This window comes from Notamacropus eugenii, chromosome 4, assembly GCF_028372415.1.
Source record: "Notamacropus eugenii isolate mMacEug1 chromosome 4, mMacEug1.pri_v2, whole genome shotgun sequence".
Taxonomy (NCBI): Eukaryota; Metazoa; Chordata; class Mammalia; order Diprotodontia; family Macropodidae; genus Notamacropus; species Notamacropus eugenii.
Genome location: NC_092875.1, coordinates 375984709 through 376005695, shown reverse-complemented (window position 1 = coordinate 376005695; position 20987 = coordinate 375984709). Strand labels below are relative to the sequence as shown.

At 35.5% G+C, this 20987-nt stretch overlaps 1 protein-coding gene across 1 annotated transcript in view; it reads left to right on the top strand.

Annotated features, from left to right (window-relative positions):
- CDH12 (cadherin 12) overlaps positions 1-20987 on the top strand; it is a 686747-nt gene that overhangs the window by 653503 nt on the left and 12257 nt on the right. The window lies entirely within an intron of this gene.

The window sequence follows — 20987 nt, the reverse complement described above, 5'->3', positions numbered from 1 at the left end:
GCACACCAGCCTCTCTCCTGAGCTCTTGTTTTCTAGCACCAATAACCTTTAAGACATCTTGAACTAGATCTCAAAGGTATTTGAACTCAGTATCTTCAAAACAGAACTTATTTTCCCTTACACTGAACCCATTCTTTCTTCCTGTATTTCCCATTGCTTTTGGAGGTATCTCTTTGCTCCCAGTCACCCAGGCTCACAATTTTGATATGTCAACATGGACTTCTCACTCATACTTATCCCTAATATCTAGTTTCTTGTGAAATCTTATCATTTGTACTTTCATAATGTATGTCCTCTACATTCCTTTATGTTTACTCATGTCTTCTCCAACCTAGTAAACATTATTATCACCCATCACTAAAAAGACTGCTATAGCCTTCTGATTGGTCCTCTTGCCTCAAGTTTTTTTTTTTTCCATTCCATCTATCCTCTAGCAAAAGCTATTCTTTTATATAGGTATGATCATTTCACCCCATGGTCAAATATAAAGTATGTTGTTTGAAATTTAAAGCCCTTCATACCCTGGTCAATTCCTACTTTTCCAATTTTCCTACATTTTTACTCCTTTTTAAGCACTCTAAAATCCAGCTTCACTTGACTGCTTGGTGTTCCTTACAGATGGTAGCATTTCTCTTTGTCCCAATATCTGGAGTAGTCTGCCATCTCATCTCCATCTCTTGTCTTCCCAGGCTTTTTTTGAGCTCAAATATACCAATTACATCTGGTCTTTCTCAGTTTCCTGACCTTCCCCAAGCCTCTGCTAGTACATTCCTTTTTTCCACCATGTTTATATTGTCTCCTTCATTGGAGGATGAGTTCTTTTAAGGTACAAACCATGACATTTCTTTGTATCCATAGGAGTTAGCAATGGCTCTGATACTTAATAATGCTTGTTGACTGATAACAAATAGGAGAATCTGGAGAATGCTGCTACTGATAATGAAACTTTCTATTTGGAATCTGTGTAGGTTTTCTTCTTTGCCAATGAGGAACTTGGGAGAGCATCTGCCTTCCTATTTCATGAGTTGTTGTTGTTATTGTTGTTGAGCCATCTTGTTATGTCCAACTCCTTGAGACCCAGTGTACCAAATTTAGGCCATAGGGTTTTCTTGGCAAAGATAATGAAGTAGTTTGCCATTTACTCCTCTAGTGGATTAAGGCAAACAGAGGTTAAGTGACATGCCCTGAGTCCTACAGCTAGTAAGTGTCTAAGACTGCATTTGAATTCATGTCTTACTGACTCCAGGCTTAGTGCTCTGTCCACTGAGACATTTAACTATTTTCTATTTTATGAATTACTTGATATTAAAACCCAGCAGGTCATTGAGTACAATTACCTCCTGAGTAACATCCCATTAAAGAATCATTTGTTACTTTAATGTATATATGAGAGGCAGCTTGTTGAGGGAGAATCTTTACACTTTAGTTGTGTTCCACTTAATCATTTTTTTTTCAATTCAACAGACAGTAGTTACAGAGAGATTTTCTAGCTTCTGAAACTTTCAGTCATTTGTGTACCTGTAAAGAAAGAGTTCATCAAAGAAAATCATCTTCTAAAAATTTTTGGTTGTGTTTTACCCTGTGTGCCCTCAATATGTGCATTTTCATGGAGTCAAAAGTAGGCATATTACAGCATCTAGTGATTCCTTCTTAATTACTTCTTTTTTTAAAATTAACTTTAACATTCATTTTCACAAAATTTTGGGTTCCAAATTTTCTCCCCTTTTGTCCCCTCCCCCCACCCCAAGGCATCGAGCATTCTAATTGCCCCTATCACCAATGTGCCCTCTCCTCTATCATCCTTCTCTGCCCTTGTCTCCATCTTCTCTTTTGTCCTGTAGGGCCAAATAACTTTCTATACCCCTTTACCTATATTTTTTGTTTCCTAGTAGCAAGAACAGTACTCGACAGTTGTTCCTAAAACTTTGGCTTCCAACTTCTCTTCATCCCTCCCTCTCCACCCCTTCCCTTTGGAAGGCAAGCAATTCAATATAGGCCATATCTGTGTAGTTTTGCAAATTACTTCCATAATAATCATGCTGTATAAGACAAACTATATTTCCCTCCATCCTATCCTGTCCCCCATTACTTCTATTCTCTCTTTTGATCCTGTCCCTCCCCATGAGTGTTGACCTCAAATTGCTCCCTCCTCCCCATGCCCTCCCTTCCATCATCCCCCCACCCTGCTTATCCCCTTATCCCCCAGTTTCCTGTATTGTAAGATAGGTTTTCATACCAAAATGAGTGTGCATTTTATTCCTTCCTTTAGTGAAATGTGATGAGAGTAAACTTCATGTTTTTCTCTCACCTCCCCTCTTTTTCCCTCCACTAATAAGTCTTTTGCTTGCCTCTTTTATGAGAGATAATTTGCCCCATTCCATTTCTCCATTTCTCCTCCAATATATTTCTCTCTCACTGCTTGATTTCATTTTTTTAAGATATGATCCCATCCTCTTCAATTCACTCTGTGCACTCTGTCTCTATGTGTGTGTGTGTGTGTGTGCGTGTGTGTGTGTGTGTGTGTGTGTGTGTGTGTGTAATCCCACCCAGTACCCAGATACTGAAAAGTTTCAAGAGTTACAAATATTGTCTTTCCATGTAGGAATGTAAACAGTTCAACTTTAGTAAGTCCCTTATGACTTCTCTTTGCTGTTCACCTTTTCATGCTTCTCTTCATTCTTGTGCTTGAAAGTCAAATTTTCTTTTCAGCTCTGGTCTTTTCATCAAGAATGCTTGAAAGTCCTCTACATCATTGAAAGACCAATTTTTCCCTGAAGTACTATACTCAATTTTGCTGGGTAGGTGATTCTTGGTTTTAGTCCTAGTTCCTTTGACTTCTGGAATATCCTATTCCATGCCCTTTGATCCCTTAATGTAGAAGCTGCTAGATCTTGTGTTATCCTGATTGTATTTCCACAATACTTGAATTATTTCTCTCTAGCTGCTTGCAATATTTTCTCCTTGACCAGGGAACTCTGGAATTTGGCCACAATATTCCTAGGAGTTTCTCTTTTTGGATCTCTTTCAGGTGGTGATCAGTGGATTCCTTGAATACTTATTTTGCCCTCTGGTTCTAGAATCTCAGGGTAGTTTTCCTTGATAATTTCATGAAGGATGATGTCTAGGCTCTTTTTTTGATCATGGCTTTCAGGTAGTCCCATAATTTTTAAATTGTCTCTCCTGGATCTATTTTGCAGGTCAGTTGTTTTTTCCAATGAGGTATTTCACATTATCTTCCATTTTTTCATCCTTTTGGGTTTTTTTTTTTGTGGTTTCTTGGTTTCTCATAAAATCATTGGCCTCCATCTGTTCCATTCTAATTTTGAAAGAACTATTTTCTTCAGTGAGCTTTTGCACCTCCTTTTCCATTTGGCTAATTCTGCTTTTGAAAGCATTCTCCTCATTGGCTTTTTGAACCTCTTTTCCCAGTTGAGTTAACCTATTTTTCAAGGTGTTATTTTCTTCAGCATTTTTTTGGGTCTCCTTTAGTAGGGTGTGGACCTGCTTTTCATGCTTTTCTTTCATCTCTCTCATTTCTCTTCCCAGTTTTTCCTTCACCTCTCTAACTTGATTTTCAAAATCCTTTTTGAGCTCTTCCATGGCCTGAGCCCATTGGGTGGGCTGGGATACAGAAGCCTTGACTGCTGTGTCTTTCCCTGATGGTAAGCATTGTTCTTCCTCATCAGAAAGGAAGGGAGGAAATACGTGTTCACCAAGAAAGTAACCTTCTATAGTCTTATTTTTTTTCCCCTTTTCTGGGCATTTTCCCAGCCAGTGACTTGACTTCTGAGTATTCTCTTCACACCCACTTTGCCTCCAGATCCTCCCAGCCAGAGCTTGGAGTCTGAGATTCAAATGCTGCTTCCCAGCCTCAGGGCTTTTGGCAGGGGCAGGGCTGCTATTCAGTGTGAGATTAAGTTCAGGTGCTCAGGTGAGGGCCGTTCTCTCAGGGGGTTTATGTGGAGACTTTTAACAATGGATCTGACCTCCTTCCTGCTTGGGGAGCCCCTGTCTGCTCCTGCCTCTGCTGCTGCATCCCGAGGGGTACTGAGTTATGGGGGGACCCCATTCCCCTCTTGGCAAGCCGAGAAGACCCTGTCACCAACCTTTGTGGCCTGTGGGTGGAGGGACCTGCACGGCCACTGGAGATTCTGTCCCTGAAGCCTGCTTGGATCTGCTCTTCTCAGTGCTGCGCAGCCAAGGCAGGGCTGGGCTTGGCTCTGGGTCCAGGGCGCCATGGACCTTTTGCGAGAGGTTTTCAGGGCTCTCTGGAACAGAAATCTCATCCACTCCGTTGTTCTGTGACTTCTGCTGCTCCAGAATTTGTTGGGAGTTCTTCTTTACAGATATTTTATGGGCTGTGTGTTTGGAGCTAGCGTATGTGTGTCTTTCTACTCTGCCATCTTGTCTCCACCCCCTTAATTTCTTCTTGTGCTGTTGAAATGATTTATGATATATTCCATTCTTTTGGAATTGTTTGCTGTTTGAGATATATTGAATATTTAATCTTTGAGTGCTTTTAAATTGTTTCATCTCTGATACAAATTTCTTTTTTATGTGTCCAGTCATGTCTAACCATTTGAATTACATTCTCCTAAGTTCCATAGTCATTTCTTTACATGTTATATTGTATACTGCGGTGGTAGATAAAATATAAATATTCTTATGGGTGAGGATAATAGAAAGGCCAACAATTTGTTTGCAATTTGTCTCTAATTGTTTATTTTTCTGACTTCATTTCTGTATACTCTTGGGATGCTCTGTCTTATCACAACATCAAACCAAATTTTCTAAATACTGGTTTTATTTATAAATTATTTTTATTATCTTTTGTGATGTGATATTACTTATAACATTACATAATACTTAGCAAATGATTTTGAACTCAAATATATTCATGCTCTTGTCTTCCATGACTCTTCTCAAGGCTTTCAGATATCTTCAGGCTCAGGACATGTTGGATGGGTCAAGTACCACAAACACAAATTTGAAAATGTATTAATGTACAAGAAACCTATTGATGTAAACAGCTAGTTTGGTATCAGTTATCTGCATAATAATCAGGGATTGTTTTCAGTGTTGTCACTGAGGAAACATAAATTATTATTTTTTCCTATGAAATTAGAATAGATTTCTTACTTTTATCCAATCCTATTTTTATGGTTAAGAGAATATTTAAATGAATCAAGCTGAAGGCTTACTATGGTTCCATTTCAAAGTGCTGTAGAAAGGCCAATGTGTTTCATTTTTATTTTTTCTGGTATCTTGCTAGATCTTTTGCTGTATTTAGTTTTTGAACTAATATTTTGTACATATCTGATTCTTCAGTTGTAGCTATATTTGCAACTATTTTTTCCTCTGTCCATTAAGTGATAAAATGGAGAATGAAGTCTGCATATAAGAAAAAAAATACATACATTTTGAAAGCATGTGTGTAGCACAAGAATAAGACTTTTGAGATTCTTATTAAGCTTTGGCCTAGTTCATTCCTTGATCCTGTGCTATATTTTCTAAATGGTTTTCACTGTGTCTCCCAGTCTACTTTAATATTGATATCATCAATTATCAAGTTCTATAATGATTCATCAAGGTATTTTTTATATTTTTCTCTACTTCTTTTTTCATAGTGAATGTAGATGTGTAAACTGCTGTTATTGTGGAGATGGTCTACTGGTTTTTGAAATGATTTTGGGGATCTATTAGTTCTTTACAGGTATTACAAATCAAAGTGATTAAATGATTATCACCAAATGATGAATTTCATTTCCTTTGGGTTCATGATGAAATCAATATAGCAAACTCCTTTATTTATCTCTTCAAAGAGAACCTGTGAATTGTCCTGTAATATAGCGCCTACTTCTTTAAAAATGTTAGTCATTTTGATTTTTTTTATTCCCTTCATTTTCAAATGTATTCTGCCACCCTATCACCCAGTAAATGAGACACAAAATCCAAAGATAAAGAGGAAAGAGGAGGGTAGTTCAGCAAAACTAAACCATATATTTTAAAAGTCCAATAATAGTATTCCACACATATAGTTTTCCTTCCCCTCAAAGAAATAGAGTTTCATTTTATTATATCTTATATCTTCAGACCATGGCTTGGTCTGTGAAACATTCAAACACATGTATAAGTGAGTGTGTGTGTGTGTGTGTGTGTGTGTGTTATGTATATATATATATATATATATATATATATATATATATATATATATATATATATATATATATGCACTTTTTTCATGCTTTCCATTTATATCACAGTAATCATTTATATTATTTTCTTCTATCCACTTTTTATTGTGCATCAGTTAAGTTTTCCTATGCTTCTCTGAATTCTTCATATTAGTAATTTCTTATAGTGTCCCACATAGACCACAATATGTTTAGCCATTCCCTAAACAATTGACAGCTATTGGTTTCCTGTTCTTTGCTAATGCAATAAGTACTACTATTAACAATTTGAAAATGTGAAAGAAAATTTATTTTTTCCTCATTTTGTTTATATTTTTAGGTTACAGGTATTCGTTTTCTTAGTGTAATTCCAAATTGCTTTTTTTCCATGATTGTGCCAATTCATAGGTTCACCAACAATGTGATAGGGAGTCACCTGCAACTTCTTCATATTTTCTGGTATTATTAATAATGAAAATGTCATTATGTATATAATTTATTTTTTCATAACTTGTGTTAATTTATTGGCCACTGGACAAAGAATCACACATCAATTTTATCAATTTATATCATGTGTATGGATGATATTTTTTAAAAGTTAAATTACATAGTAATCTATACTCTCTTTCCACCACTGACAAAATCAGTGCAAAAATGTAGGGTGATTACAGCATTGATGCCCATTATATGTTTTCATTCAATTCTCATGTTGCTTTTTTCATTCTACCACTCTGTCATTCAGTTATGGGACATAGGATGCATGCTGAAACAGGGTAGGGAATAACAAAGGGTTGGGTGGACAAGGAGGAAATAACAACTAAAAGAAGGAAAATATCACTAAAATGAAACTTCGTTACATAGCATTTTTTCCTAGGTTCAGCCCTGGATTGGCCTAGTGATTTAGGCAAAATTACATTACTTTTCATTTTAGTCCCTTTTTGTTTTCAAGGGAATCAAGTGTTCTTTTTACCAATGCTTATAGAGATATAATGGGATTTTTATCTTTATAAGAAGAAATAAGAAGAGCACGAATCTCATTTTCAAGAAAAGATAAATATAGATAAGATCTAACTCATGGTTACAGAATTAAGTGTTAATGATGACCTGTAAAACATTTAAAATGTTTTTTTATTTGAGAGGAATAAGCATTTAAGATTTGTAAACTTATCTCTTTGTAAAGCAGCGTTTCTTCCAAATTCTTTGCAACTTTATTTATTCATTCCTTAGTTATTAAGTAATTAAGATGAAAAAGAGAAAAAAAAAACAGCTAGTCTCTTCTTTAATGTGACTTCAAAAAGCAAAAGTATTTTTAGATCATTCTATGCTGACAGTATGAATATGATATTATTAGAACCTCTCTTTTATCACATTTAAGTTGTTTAAATAAACTATATTATTTTGAAATAAAATTTTAAAAATATTTGTGTAACTGATGACATCACTTAGCAAATTAATTCTTTACCCCAGGAACATTACTTGAGAAATGATTCAATTTAATAAACATTTATAAAATGTCTGTTGTGTTCTGATTTGTAGTTTAAACACTTGGGAAGGTAGGTAGTTTATATAAGAATAGTTCAAACCTTTATCAAGTTTCCAGTCTGATAGAGGGGTATGAAGCATATTCTATGTACATGCATGCAAGTCATACACATATACATGTATACATACATACATGCTAACATATTGGGAGCCAAGATAGTAGAGTAACTCAGGAACTCACCTGAAAGCTGCCAAACTAATTTCCAAACAACTATTAAAATGATATCTCAACATAAATTTGGAGCAGCAGAACCAAAAAAAGGATGGCATGAAACAATTTCCCAGCCTAAGACAACTTGAAAGGTCTGCAGGAAAAGTCTGTATCATTTGGGTAAAAGGGCAGCACAGTTCAGTGCAGGTAGCATCTGGGGAAGCCAACAAACAGCAGGCCAAACCCCAGCATGTCAGCACCAAGACCCTGAGCCCCCAAATCCTACCACAGATTAGTGGCCCTGGCACAGGCTAGTGATGAGTCCCTGTACCTCTGGTGCAGCAAACCAGGATAAAGGCCTTATGCCCCCCAGTGCAAGAAGTTAGGGACAGTGTAATTAAGTTGTTCCTTCATGCTTCAAAGGACTATATTTAAAGAAACTAGGTCCTAACAAAATGACTGTTTTCAATCCCATGGTATTTTTGGACCAAAACACCTTTAAAACAATGCCCTCCCCTCAAAAGTCAAAACAACAGGCAAAGCTCAACTTTAATATAAAATTAAAATTCACAAAACATGCTGGAAAATGGGCAAACAACAAACATTAAAAGAACCTGACCACAGAAAGATACTGTGGTGACACTGAAAATCAAAACAAAAGCTCAGAAAAGAACAACAATGTTAAAATTGCTACATGTGAAGCTGTAAAGAAAAATGTGAATTGGTATCAGGCCCCAAAATAACTCAACTTTATCAGCAACACCAACTTATTCCAATTAGTATATTTCTTCTTTTTCTCTAAACTTCTCTTGTCATAGTTATTTCCCCCCGTACCTTTATTCCTTTAGAGCATGGATGATCACATTAGCAATTAGCAATGGAACCCCCTCTACCTATCATTCTGAATTAGAAACTGTTTTAGTGTTGAGAGTAAACTGTATAAAGAAAGAGGTTAGAAATCAGGGAGTTAGAAATATTTTCTTGTCCCCACTCAGACACTGCCTTGTTAAATTTACCACGTTTGGATAATAATTTGCTCTCTACAGGCCTCCCTTAATATATCTGTAAATTGAGACATTTGAACTATATGATTTCAAAGGTTTCATTTAGCTCTAGCTTGATTCCAAAATATTCAGTCTAGTTATTAGAAGTAAAATCCCTGAACAGATGGAAATCGTAGCCATAATAGCCATTATCATCATTATTATGAACACCATCACCATAATCATCACTATTATATGTGACATTAGTAGGATATATTACCAAAATTAGATCGTAATGGGCTTTTTTGTTTGTTTAATGCTTTGAAATTCTTATGAGTACATTGCCATAATAAAACTACTTGGAATTTTTACAAATCTATCTAATTAGCCATCAAAACATACAAACACAATAGATTAGTCAGGCTTCATTTTTTATAAAGTTCTTAATAGCTCACTGAATGACTTAAGGGACTGATAATACACAAATGAGTCCTTCACCTGAAGCTAACCATTTGGATAAATAATTATTTGTAGAAACAAATAGATGATATCATTAAAATAATGTGTATTTAAGTATATCATTCAGGAAATAAAACATTAAATTTTGAATGGGAAAATGTTTCTTTATATTACTTGTACATAACTTTTAACTATAATACTTATTAATAGCTGACAATTATCTAGTTTGCTTTAATATTTGAAAAGGTCTTCATATATGTACCATACAAGATTATGCACACACATGTAAAATCTCATTTGCTTCTTGCAACTACTTCATTAAATAAGCATGCCAGGTATTACTATGTCCATTTTAAATATGAGGAAACTGAGGTTTAGTGACATTAAATGACTTGCCTCTAGTTGCACAGCTATTATCTGAAGTGGGATCTGAACCAGGTCTTCCTGATTCCAGATTCAGTATCATAGTCCTTACCAATGCCATTCTGCCTATTCATCCTGAAAAAGTTAAAATTGTAATAGAGTTGGGTTGATCCTTCTTTTAAACCTTGGCTCTGCTTCTGTTCTACTCCTGTAGGTCATGCTACTCTTAGATTCTCTGGTATGGATGTAAATGAATGGCATGGATCCTTGGCCCTTCATAATGAGAGCACAAAACTGGCACAGACTTTCTTCCAAAATTAATCATATCGAGTCATTTCACAAGCTCTGACTCTTTTCCTTGCCCTAAATTTAAATTTGAAAGTGCTTTGAAATAGGAATCAGGAGACTATTGTTCAAGTCTTAACTTGTTCACTAACAATCTGTATGACCTTAGGCTCATCACTTAAGTTCTGTGGTCCTGAGTTTCTTCATCTGTAAAATTTGTCAGTCCAAAAGAGAAAACTCTATTATATTTTGCAGCCCTGACATTCTGATTCTTTGATTTTTCCCCTTTTAAATAAATTCAAAAGCTTCCCCTTCCAGGACTATTAATGGATTTCTTCAGTGTCTTTGTTATGTTGGAATAATGGGGAATACAGTTAAGTGATAAGAATTTATATGAAATAATACTCTATATTATTATTGTTATTATTATTTAGTACTGATTCAAATTGTAATTCTCAGTACCTATTTGGAAACTATTTTGAGCTGCTTGTTCCTTCATACTTTAAAGGATTATATTTAAAGAAACTAGGTCCATACAAAATGACTGTTTTCAATCCCATGGTATTTTTGGATCAAAACACCTTTAAAATAAACAACCCCCCCCCAAAAAAAAGCCAAAACAACAGAACAAAACTTTCTGTTCTACATATATGAAGATGTCACCAGAGACCTGTATAGTGTTAGCTGCTTGCATTGCCTATCCAAGGATGACCATGTAATGAAATTTTGATTGTCTCATGGAGATCACCACATGACTAATGATGTTCACTTGTGAAATAGCTAGTCAAAACTGATTTGTTAACCAAAAAGTGTTTATTATATCCTTATTATGTCTAGTACATATGGGAATTCAAAGGTCTACGATACGGTACTTGTCTGCAAGTAGATTATGTTCTGTGTAATTTCAGAAACATTATCACCTGATCAAGTGAAATGCGGATTTAGTACCAACACTGGATTTGAACATATGTTCAAGTTAGTTTTAGGAGAAAAGTCATTAAACTTCATAGCTTCACATTTAACAGGACATTAAATTTATTTTCTATCTGTTTTATTTGAGCCAATAGACTACTTTTAAATTGTTAAAAATATATCTTCACAGCCTTCTTCTCCATCAAGTTAAGAATATAGTCCATTTTCCTGGCATAGAGTGAAACCCAAATTAAAGTGATCATCCCTTTGATTTTGGGCTCTTCCAATAGTGTTCTAAATAACTGAATGAACTATTATGCTGCCCCTCAGATGATGGCATGGAAATATCTTTTCAAACAAGATGAATATGAGTATACTTTTTTTCTTTAATGTTCAGAGTTAAAACTATGAACATTCTGAGGTATCAACGAGACTATGACAAACTAATGCTTCTTCCTTAAAACTGAATGTAGATTCAGATATGATCCCATACGAGGGTGAAAGCACATGTACTGAAATACAAAGTTCAAGCCTTAAATAATAATGATAATTCACATTTTCTTCTAACTGTAAGGTTTATTAAGCACTATTCGTACATGCTTTGGCATTTTAATGGAAAATCATATGGGGTCCTCACAGGATGACATCTAAAACTCTGAACCATCTCTGTTCACAATCATTTATTTCTTTTTTTTTACCTGTCCCATTCTTTCGCTTATGAAATTATTCTTCAAATTTATAGTGCCTACTTGTGCCACGGTCCCTTCCTGTTCTCCCAGTCTGTCAGTCTTGCTCTGTCTCCATTCAGTCTTGAACCTATAATCAACTTTATCAATAAGGAGGTCTCCAGTGATCTCAGATCTCTTGACCTTTTGAGCTGCTTGATCTGTAAATGACTAACTCTGAGTTACCCCTTCATCTGATTCCTCTACAGTGAAGAAGTGAAAAAAAATACAATAAATGTATAGCAAGATCAAGGGGTGAAGTTTTACTTTTGTTGTTTTCTATTTATTTGTCTTTAAAAATGGGAGATTGGAGCATGTTTATAGAAAGCGAGGAAAAAACTGGTTTGAAAATAAGAGAAAGAGGATAAAATTATTTTAAAGATAGAATGCTATTATCATGTCATTCTCTAAAACTATGTTTTTCCCCTCTGTCCCAAACAAGGTTATATCTCATGGCATCCTAGATTTAGTCATGGAAAGATCTTAGAAGTAGATAGTTCTCACCTTCTTATTTGCAAATAAGAAAATTGGGGCCCAGAGAGGTTAAGTAACCTGTACTATATAGCAAAATTTGAAGACATCATTTCAATCTAGCATTTTGATCTTCCTGACTGCAAGTCCACTTCTCTATACTGGAGATATATTGCGTATTCTAAAGGAATCTTTGATTCTACAACTTCTTCAAAGAACCATCCTATACATCTCCTTTTCTTCATTTCCAAATTTCTTCACTTGAATTTCTCTTTCTTTGTCCATTTCCTTCAGTTTCCGTTTCCCTTGAAATTACTGCACCGTTATTGCTTTGGACCAATACCATTTTCTAGAGACAGTCTCCTTCAGTTAACATTCCTCCCTCCCAGTTCTTCTCTTACCTGTCCAAACATTCCATTTTGGTCGTCTTCGCTGATTTATTTTATTTTTCTTGCTTTCTGAGTGTGAGGGTGCTTAGACCCTGTCATTGATTCTCTTCTTATTTATCGTTTTCATAATGCATTTGAAGCCTGAATTTTCATGAGGCATTTAATGTAATTATCTATACTTGCCCTACATTCCTGATACATTTCCCCCTATTAAGCATCTGCACATTAACTCAAGATCCAGAACTTTCATCCTAAGCCCTCCTCAATTACCTCAGTTGCAAACAATTTCTCACTCATTCTATTGTGAAGTCCTCCCATGTACTGATCATATTGTATTTTGCATTGTGTTTTTTTTTCATTTGTAATGTTGAGGGGGCATTGAGACTAGCTCCTTGAGCCTGCTATGCATACCACCTAACACAAGAGACATCTTTTGCTAACTGCCAGGTTCTCTGACTCTCAGAAAGTTGCCTCTCAATAGCTTTACTTCTTTGTAGGGAGAAATGCTTTTCCATTTGGTCTGTTTAGTATGAATTGATCTACTGAGATTCTGATCCCACAGGGAAAACACTCTTCCCCTCCATCTCATTAATCCCAGTTTCAGTTCATCAGCTTCCATGTATAGTTAGAATATATGTTTAATTGTAGGAGTAAAACATAATAAATTCATATATATGTTAATGGGAACCAATATTATCTCTCATTTATCTGTTCTCACAGCAATACATGTTGACCTTCTAAACTGAAGCCAGTTCTGTTGTTAACCCCCCACCACCATGCCTACACTAACATGGGGAAAAGAGTAAGCATGACTGCTCCAGATGTCACTTTGACTGGATCATTCTTGTTTCCATTGCACTTTTATTTTCAAGTTATTCCTGTTTCTCCCAGTGTGAAATTCTATTAAGTTTTATTCTGTCCATATAAGCTTTCTCCTTCACTAGGTGTATGAAAAAAATGATCCAGGCTGTCCCAGCATGTCTAAAGTTGTACAGTCATAAATCTAGCATTCACAGAGGAAAAGAAAACCAGTGTGGCTTGTCACTATTATGTATTACCTCTTTCAAAATTCTGAAGTTCTCTAGTCCTGACTACGTCTTCCATGTCCCCTACCTCAGCCTCTTCCCTCCCACTTTTACGAATGAATTTCCAGATGCCCCTACATTTCTCAGGTGGGATGATGGCGTTGACAGAATGAAAGGGAGAATTACATATGGAAGAAAATCTCTATGCTAGATTATAAGTTCCTTGAGGGCAAGAATCATATCTCATTCATTGTGTATTTTCTACCACTTAAAATAATATTATACTTTGCATATCACAAGTACTTAAATGTTCTTAATCTGAAGAAATGGAAAGAATACAGAATATAGCCAGAGAGGAATCAATTTTAAGAGTGCTCATGGAGATGGATAGGTCAACTCAAGAAAAATGAAGGAAGTACTCAGTACTTGTTAGCCAGAGAAGAAAAAATCAGGAAGTATCTTGTAACTAATTTCATAGTCTTTAGAGCAAGATCTCCATTATTTGTAAAATGGGACAATAATATATACACTATTTATCTCACAGGATTATTGAGAAAGAAGTAGTTTTCTAGGGGCAAAGATGAAGATGATGCAGAAGTAAAAGGAGGAGGAGAAAATATTTACGTTTCTTCAACCTTTGTGCTTTTGCATTGTTTCCCATGTTTGGAGTACAATACCTCCTCATCTCCTCTCAGAATTTGGAGCTTCCTTCAAGTCTTAGATCAAAAAACCACCTACCTCTGAGAATGCACCCCCCCCCCCGCCCCGATGGCTATACACCAAAGTTGTGCCACATGCGCTGCAGATTTTGAGGGCTCAGGTTCATGTCTATGTGGTGGTGAGGCATTAGAACTGAGCATTTTAGAAGGTTCTATCAATGTATAAACTCCAAATCAGGTCTAGATTCTTCAGTGCTTCAGTGAGAGTTCATAAAGCATAGTGAATAAAGCACTGGATTTTTGAAGCAGGATGATGTGGGTTTATAGCCCATCTCAGATATCTTTTTTGCTATGTGACCCTCTGCTAATCAGGTAACCCTTTCCCAGCCTCAATTTCCTCATCTATAAAATGGGATAGTATGTGTCTCACATGATTGTTGTAAGAGTTAAATTAGATATTGAACACTCTATAAATCATATATAAATGTTCAGGTCCAGTGATATATGAGTCTAAAATTGAACCTATGAGGAGGAATTGCCTTGTTTTGACCATGCTGATACTGTCTGCTCATGCAAATGCTGTGTAAAGAGTTTTAGTTTCTTTCCCTTTGGTAGAATAAACTAATCTTGAAGGATTGTTAGTCACTTTCCCTATTTAAAAAAGATATTGGCAAATTCAGTTGCAGGAAATAATGAATATAAATATTGTGTCATATTGGAGTAATCAATAATAATGACAAAAGGTTTCCTGACACCCTGGTAACCCATTTCCTCAGTTGTAGGTCAGAATTAAAGAATTTCCTCCCCATCCACATAACACACTTCATGTATAGTAGTATATTATTTTAAAATTAATTTAATATAATGTTGAAAAAGTATTAGCTTTGAGCTTAGTTCTTGACAGTACTATAAGTACCTTTGAAGTAGAACAAAGGTGAATGGCCAGAGGACCAGAGAGATTTTTCTGGGTGTCAGCTTTATGTCTGCTCTGCCACTGCCTCTTCTGTCCCCAATTTAGATTGCTTTTAGAAGTTCACCCATGGCTTCCATGAGTTGCCCTATTTAAAATAAATAATTATGTTTTTATCCTTTTCACCCAGCCAAAAATTGTGGCAGATAATCATTACAGATCTTTTCTTCATAGACTATGTTAAGTTTCTCCCAATTAGGACAATAACCATGCAACTGAAATATGTAAAAATACATAGTATGTACACAAACTTGAAGATCAGTGAATAATTTAAATAATTTTTTTTTTAAGAATGCTCAATCAAGTAGCAGATCATGAAGTTACAAGGACTGTGCTATTATTAGACCTTGTTCTACTTAACTTGTAATCTAAAAGATCTGATTTAAAGAGCAAGAACTGAATAAATTATTTATACTCTCTACTTATATTAGTCTAGTTCAGTCTCAAAGTTAATAATGGTGAAGACATTTCTCTACATTCTGGAGTTGAAATTCATGCTGTAGACCTCAAATTTGTGTTTTACATTCTAATTGTTGTCCAACGATAAGTAATGCAGTTAAAAAAATCAAGCACCAAATATTTATGAACATAGTATTAAGATAACAATACTGATAATGACTTATAATTATATGTCCCTATATTACAATCCTACTTTGATGCTGCCCTGTGGCATGGAACAGACCCTCCTAGCTCAAAGCTAGACCAATCTTTGATAATTCCTGCCAAACTCTCAAGTTTCTAAGCATGGATTCAGGAATGGACTGTCTATCACGCAAAAATCTGTCTAACTAGTTCTATAAAGGTTCCTCACTGGCTACTAGTTGATGGGATGTTTTTTAACAGGTCTTTTACTAAAGTATCAAGTAGCATTAGCGGAAAAAATATCCACCCTTGTGAAACCATAGATTATTGACATATAAGGTTATATCTTTATAGCAGAAATATTATCTAACTTGAAATTAATAGGAACTCTTCAAGTCACAGCAGACAAGTTATATCCTTTTTACATGTAAAAACTCAAATTTAAAGAGGCCAATTGCACAAAAACAAAACTGGCTTTATCTCAGTCATCACATTTCTTTATATCCCTTTATCATTTTAATACTATCGACCACCTTTTCCTTCTGAATATTGTTTCTTTCTTGGGTTTTTAGGATACTATTGTCTCCTGGTTCACCTCATTTGCTTTACAATCTTATATATCCTAGCCCTCTAACCATGGGTGTCTTCAAAAGCTCTGTACTGGGCCTTATTTTCCCTCTCTGATAACCTCGTTTACTGATCTCATCATTTACCTACTGGTAATGATGAATGTGATTCCCAGATCTATATATTCTCCCTAATTTGCTAAACTTTAGTACCACTTCTCCAACGGCCTTCTAGAATCACCCTAAATATCTTGTTGGCATTCCAAACTAAACATTTTCTAAACAGAACTCATTATCTTTCCCTCTAAAGTCTTACCTCCTCCAAATATATCCATTTCATTGAGAATATCACCCAGGTTTGTAAGTCCTTCTTCCTTTTCCCTCCACCTGTCTCACTCCATCCATACTACATGCAATCATTGGACAAGTCTCATACTAGCACAACTCTTACATCTGTTCCTCTTTCTCAGATGACATAATAACCATCCTAAATCAGTTCCTTATGAAAGGACTCTCACTGGACTCCTAGTTTATAATCTTTCTCTTAATAATTGATTTCCCATGCAATTGCCAAGATTATCTTTCTGAAGCACACATTTGATTATTCTATTTTCCAACTGGTGATGGTTCTCTATTCCTTGTACGATGGAAAACAAACCTGTGAACTTGGCCTTTAAATCCCTTTAGAATCTTGCTACCCCAGAATCTAGCCTGTTTCTTTCATGTGAGTCATCGTGATATTTTTCAGTTACACTAGTGTACTTGTCATTGCTCAGGTTCAATATTTCACATCCCATCTCTCTGCCTTTGCACAGTTTATTATTCCCCATGCCTTGAGTTTTTGTCCTTCACTTGCACCTATTAGAACTTTTGAAAGATTGTCTAAACACTCTGCACTTTTGTGGATTAGGGAAGACATATTTTGTTACTTGTAAACACAAGGAGAGAACTGCACAACCCTAAATGCTATGCAAGCAGATCTCAAAATCTTATTCCCCTACTAAGTGAAATGGAATGTGACTGAAAATTGTAGAGATTTACAACTAGATTGAGCAGTCAAAGGATAAATTGGAAGTAGCGCAGAGCTGAAATATGAATGGAGGTAAGCAGTTTACAATGCTAACAGAGAGGGAAGTACAAATTGTGTTAATCGATGCAGGTGAGGTGACAGGGACACAGAAACCAAGTTCTGATTGAAACATTCTAGGAATAAGTACTTTAGGCTGAACAGGTGCTTTCTATTGTTCTATGTGGGCACAGCACACTTTCCTATGGGAATGTTTCTCCAAGTCCCTTAATTTCTGCAATAACTAATATACTCACTTGTTTTTGTAGAGATAGCAAACTCTCTAAGAGAATAATAAAATGAGGAAATTAATAATAACAATAACTAGCATTTATATAGTGATTACTATATGGCAGGTATTATGATAGGCCTATGGTGCTGATTCTCTAGAGCAGCTGTAACTTCCTTCAAGACTCATTATATGTGTTATTTCCTTTGGGAAGGCTTTCCTGATTACCTAAGTTCTTAGTTTTCTTTTTCTTCTCTTTCAAATTATCTTGTATATAGTATTAAGTTTTACAAGCTGTATCCTATTTCACAAAAGAATCTATTCTTCTGGAAGACAGTTTTTATTTATTTTTTTGTATTTACAGCATCTAATTCAGTGCTTTCTACACATGCGGTAGAAGCTTAATAAATCCTTGTAAGAGTGACTTGGATTTGCTTGAATAGGAGTATCTCCAACAGTAGACTTGGCCCTGGGATCACACTATGTTAGAGAGGTGAAAACTAGAACTGAAGCTAGATCTGGAACCTAGTTCTGTTTCCTTACTGCACTTCATTTTACACACACACACACACACACACACACACACACACACACACACACACACACACACTTACATGTGCACAGACAAACATAGTCTCATACAGGCATTAACAGAGCTACAAAGGATTATAGAGATTATCTAACAGATTATAAAGATTTTCTAATTCACCCTTATTTTGTATAGGACAGAGAAGTTAACTGACTTGTTCAATGTCACACAGGTGTTCAGAGACAAGAGATACATATATAGACACACAGGTATATGTATATCAGATAGAAAGATCGATAGGCACACACATAAAGCGTGTGTGTGTGTGTGTAATTACATCATGGGGAGAAAGGAGAGGAGTCACAACTGTCAAAATTTCACATCAGGAGCTGATAACCATATATGATAGATAGGTAGATAGATAGATAGATACATAGATAGATAGATAGATAGATAGATAGATAGATAGATAGATAGATAGATAGATAGACAGACAGACAGATAAATAGATAGATACATAGACAGATTTTCAAAAAACTTCCTAAGGTAAGTCTTAGCACTTACCTTACTTAAAAATGTTTTCTTAAGAATTCTTGGCCACCTTCACACTAACTTCTCACAAAGACATTTGTTCTCCACGAGAACACATATTTATGCTCTTAGGAATCTGTGAGTTGATTCACATGTACAAAATGAAGAATGAGTTTAAAATATTCCAGCTGAAGATGCATAAGGAAGCAGGCTGACTTATTTGTGCCAGAGAAAAATATATATAGTCATATCTACACAGAAACATACGTATATATATGCACTTATAATGTTTTCACACATATACACACGTTTTTGTGGTCCGTATCAGTTGTCTTTACATGAAACCAGATAATTGCTGTTATTGTGCTTTCCTGTGTACTCTGAATGAACAGAATATCTTTCTTTGGAGGACATAGATTTACCTGCTGATGAGAGCTCAAAAAGAAATAGTCTCCTTTTCAGCTTTGTTAAGAGACACTGAATGCCCAAATCTCTGATCTATATCCATCTCTAGCACTGATAAAATCAAGGTACTGATGCCAGAAGCAAGGTTAAATGACCTTCACAAAATTGACTTGGGCCAGTTTTCCTGATGCTAAACCACTAGGTAGGTTTCTATGGATAGCAAACAAATAATGAAGCTATTTCCTTCCCACAACACCAAAATATAAAAAGTGCGGTTTGCCCCACAGGCCACCCAGACAGTGCCTTCCAGGGTAGTACGACACTGGACAGAAGGTTACTTGGTGCTAATTACACTGGAAGATAACAAAAGTTCACTTGTATAAAACTCATGAGAGTTTCTTAAGCCAGTGTCTAAGAGGTAATTTTTCCCCCAGGCTTGATGCCCAGCAGTCTTTGTTTTTAATGTCGAATGCACACATACACTTCAGAGTGCTTAAAATAAATATAAATATAGCTATAAAAATGCCTTTATTTTGGAGACTAGGGTAATTGGAAATATTTCAAATATGTTAACTATATGGGGATGTTATAGCTTTAAAATTTCTGAAAATACATGATTCAGAGAAATTATTAGGGGGAAAAATCTTTCCTAGAATTTTAGACCTAGACAGGCCCAGAGATCTACCTGAAAGAGGCAACATGGTGTAGTAGATAGAACCCTGAAACTGGAGACCTGGGTTAAAATCTTACCTCAGATGCTTACTAACGGTGCAAACCGAGGCAATGAATAAGCATTTATTAAGTGCTTACTATGTGTGTCCCAGACTCTGTGCTATGTTAAGTGGATACAAAAACTTCTACTCAAAAGGAACTTACATTCTAATAGGAGAGAGGGAAAACAGATTTTTATGCATGTATATACGCATATGTACACAAACACACATGTGTCATATGTGTTGTTGTTTAGTCATGTCTGACTCTTTGTGACTGTAGACCTTACTCTATATGGGTTTTTTTAGCAAGGATACATACACTCAAACACATACACACATGATTTTATATGTGTGTATATGTATACATATATACATATATATGTATACATATACATGTGTCATACATGGATACAAAACAAATATTTGATCTTTATAAAATGTTAATATAATGGGAATAAATACAAAGTAGTCAAACACAAAGTAGTCTGAGAGAGGGATCACTAGCAGTTGGAGAGATCGGTAAAAGCTTCATGCAGAAGCTAGTGCTTGTGGCGCATCTTAAAAGAAAAGAGGAATTCTAGTAGATGGAGGAGAGAAGGAAGTGCGTACTGGGCATGGAGATAGTCAATGCAAAGGCATGTAGATGAGAAGTGGAGTACCATTAGTGAGAAACATAGAGAGGACCAGTTTTTCTGAGATTGCAATGTGTGGGAGGGTAATTCAAGAGGCTAGAAAGATATGCTGGGCCAAGGTTGTGAAAGATTTCAAAAGCTAAGCATAGTAATATATGTTTGATTCTAAAGGCAGTCAGAAGGCACTGGAATTTCTTAAATAGGTAACTGACATAGCTACATTTGTGTTTAATAAGTTCTTAATAAGTATAGAGTGAAATGGAGAGAGATTTAAGCCAGGGAGAACAATTAGGAGGTTATTGCAATAATATGGGCACAAGGTGATGAAGGAGAGACCTAAGGTGGCAACTGTGTGAATAGAAAAGGGAGCAGATATGATAAATGTGTGGAGGTAGGAAGAACAATATTTGGCAACTTATCAGATGCATCAGACGAAGAAAAATTGGGAATCCAATGCAACATAAAAGTTACAAACCTGAATGATTGGAAGAATTGACAGAAATAGGAAAGTTTGGGGAATGGATGGGTTTGTCATGAAAGATAATAAATTTTGCTTTGAATCTGTTAAATTTAAGATGTCTCCTGATCATACAATTTGAAATGAACAATAGGCAACGGCAATATGTG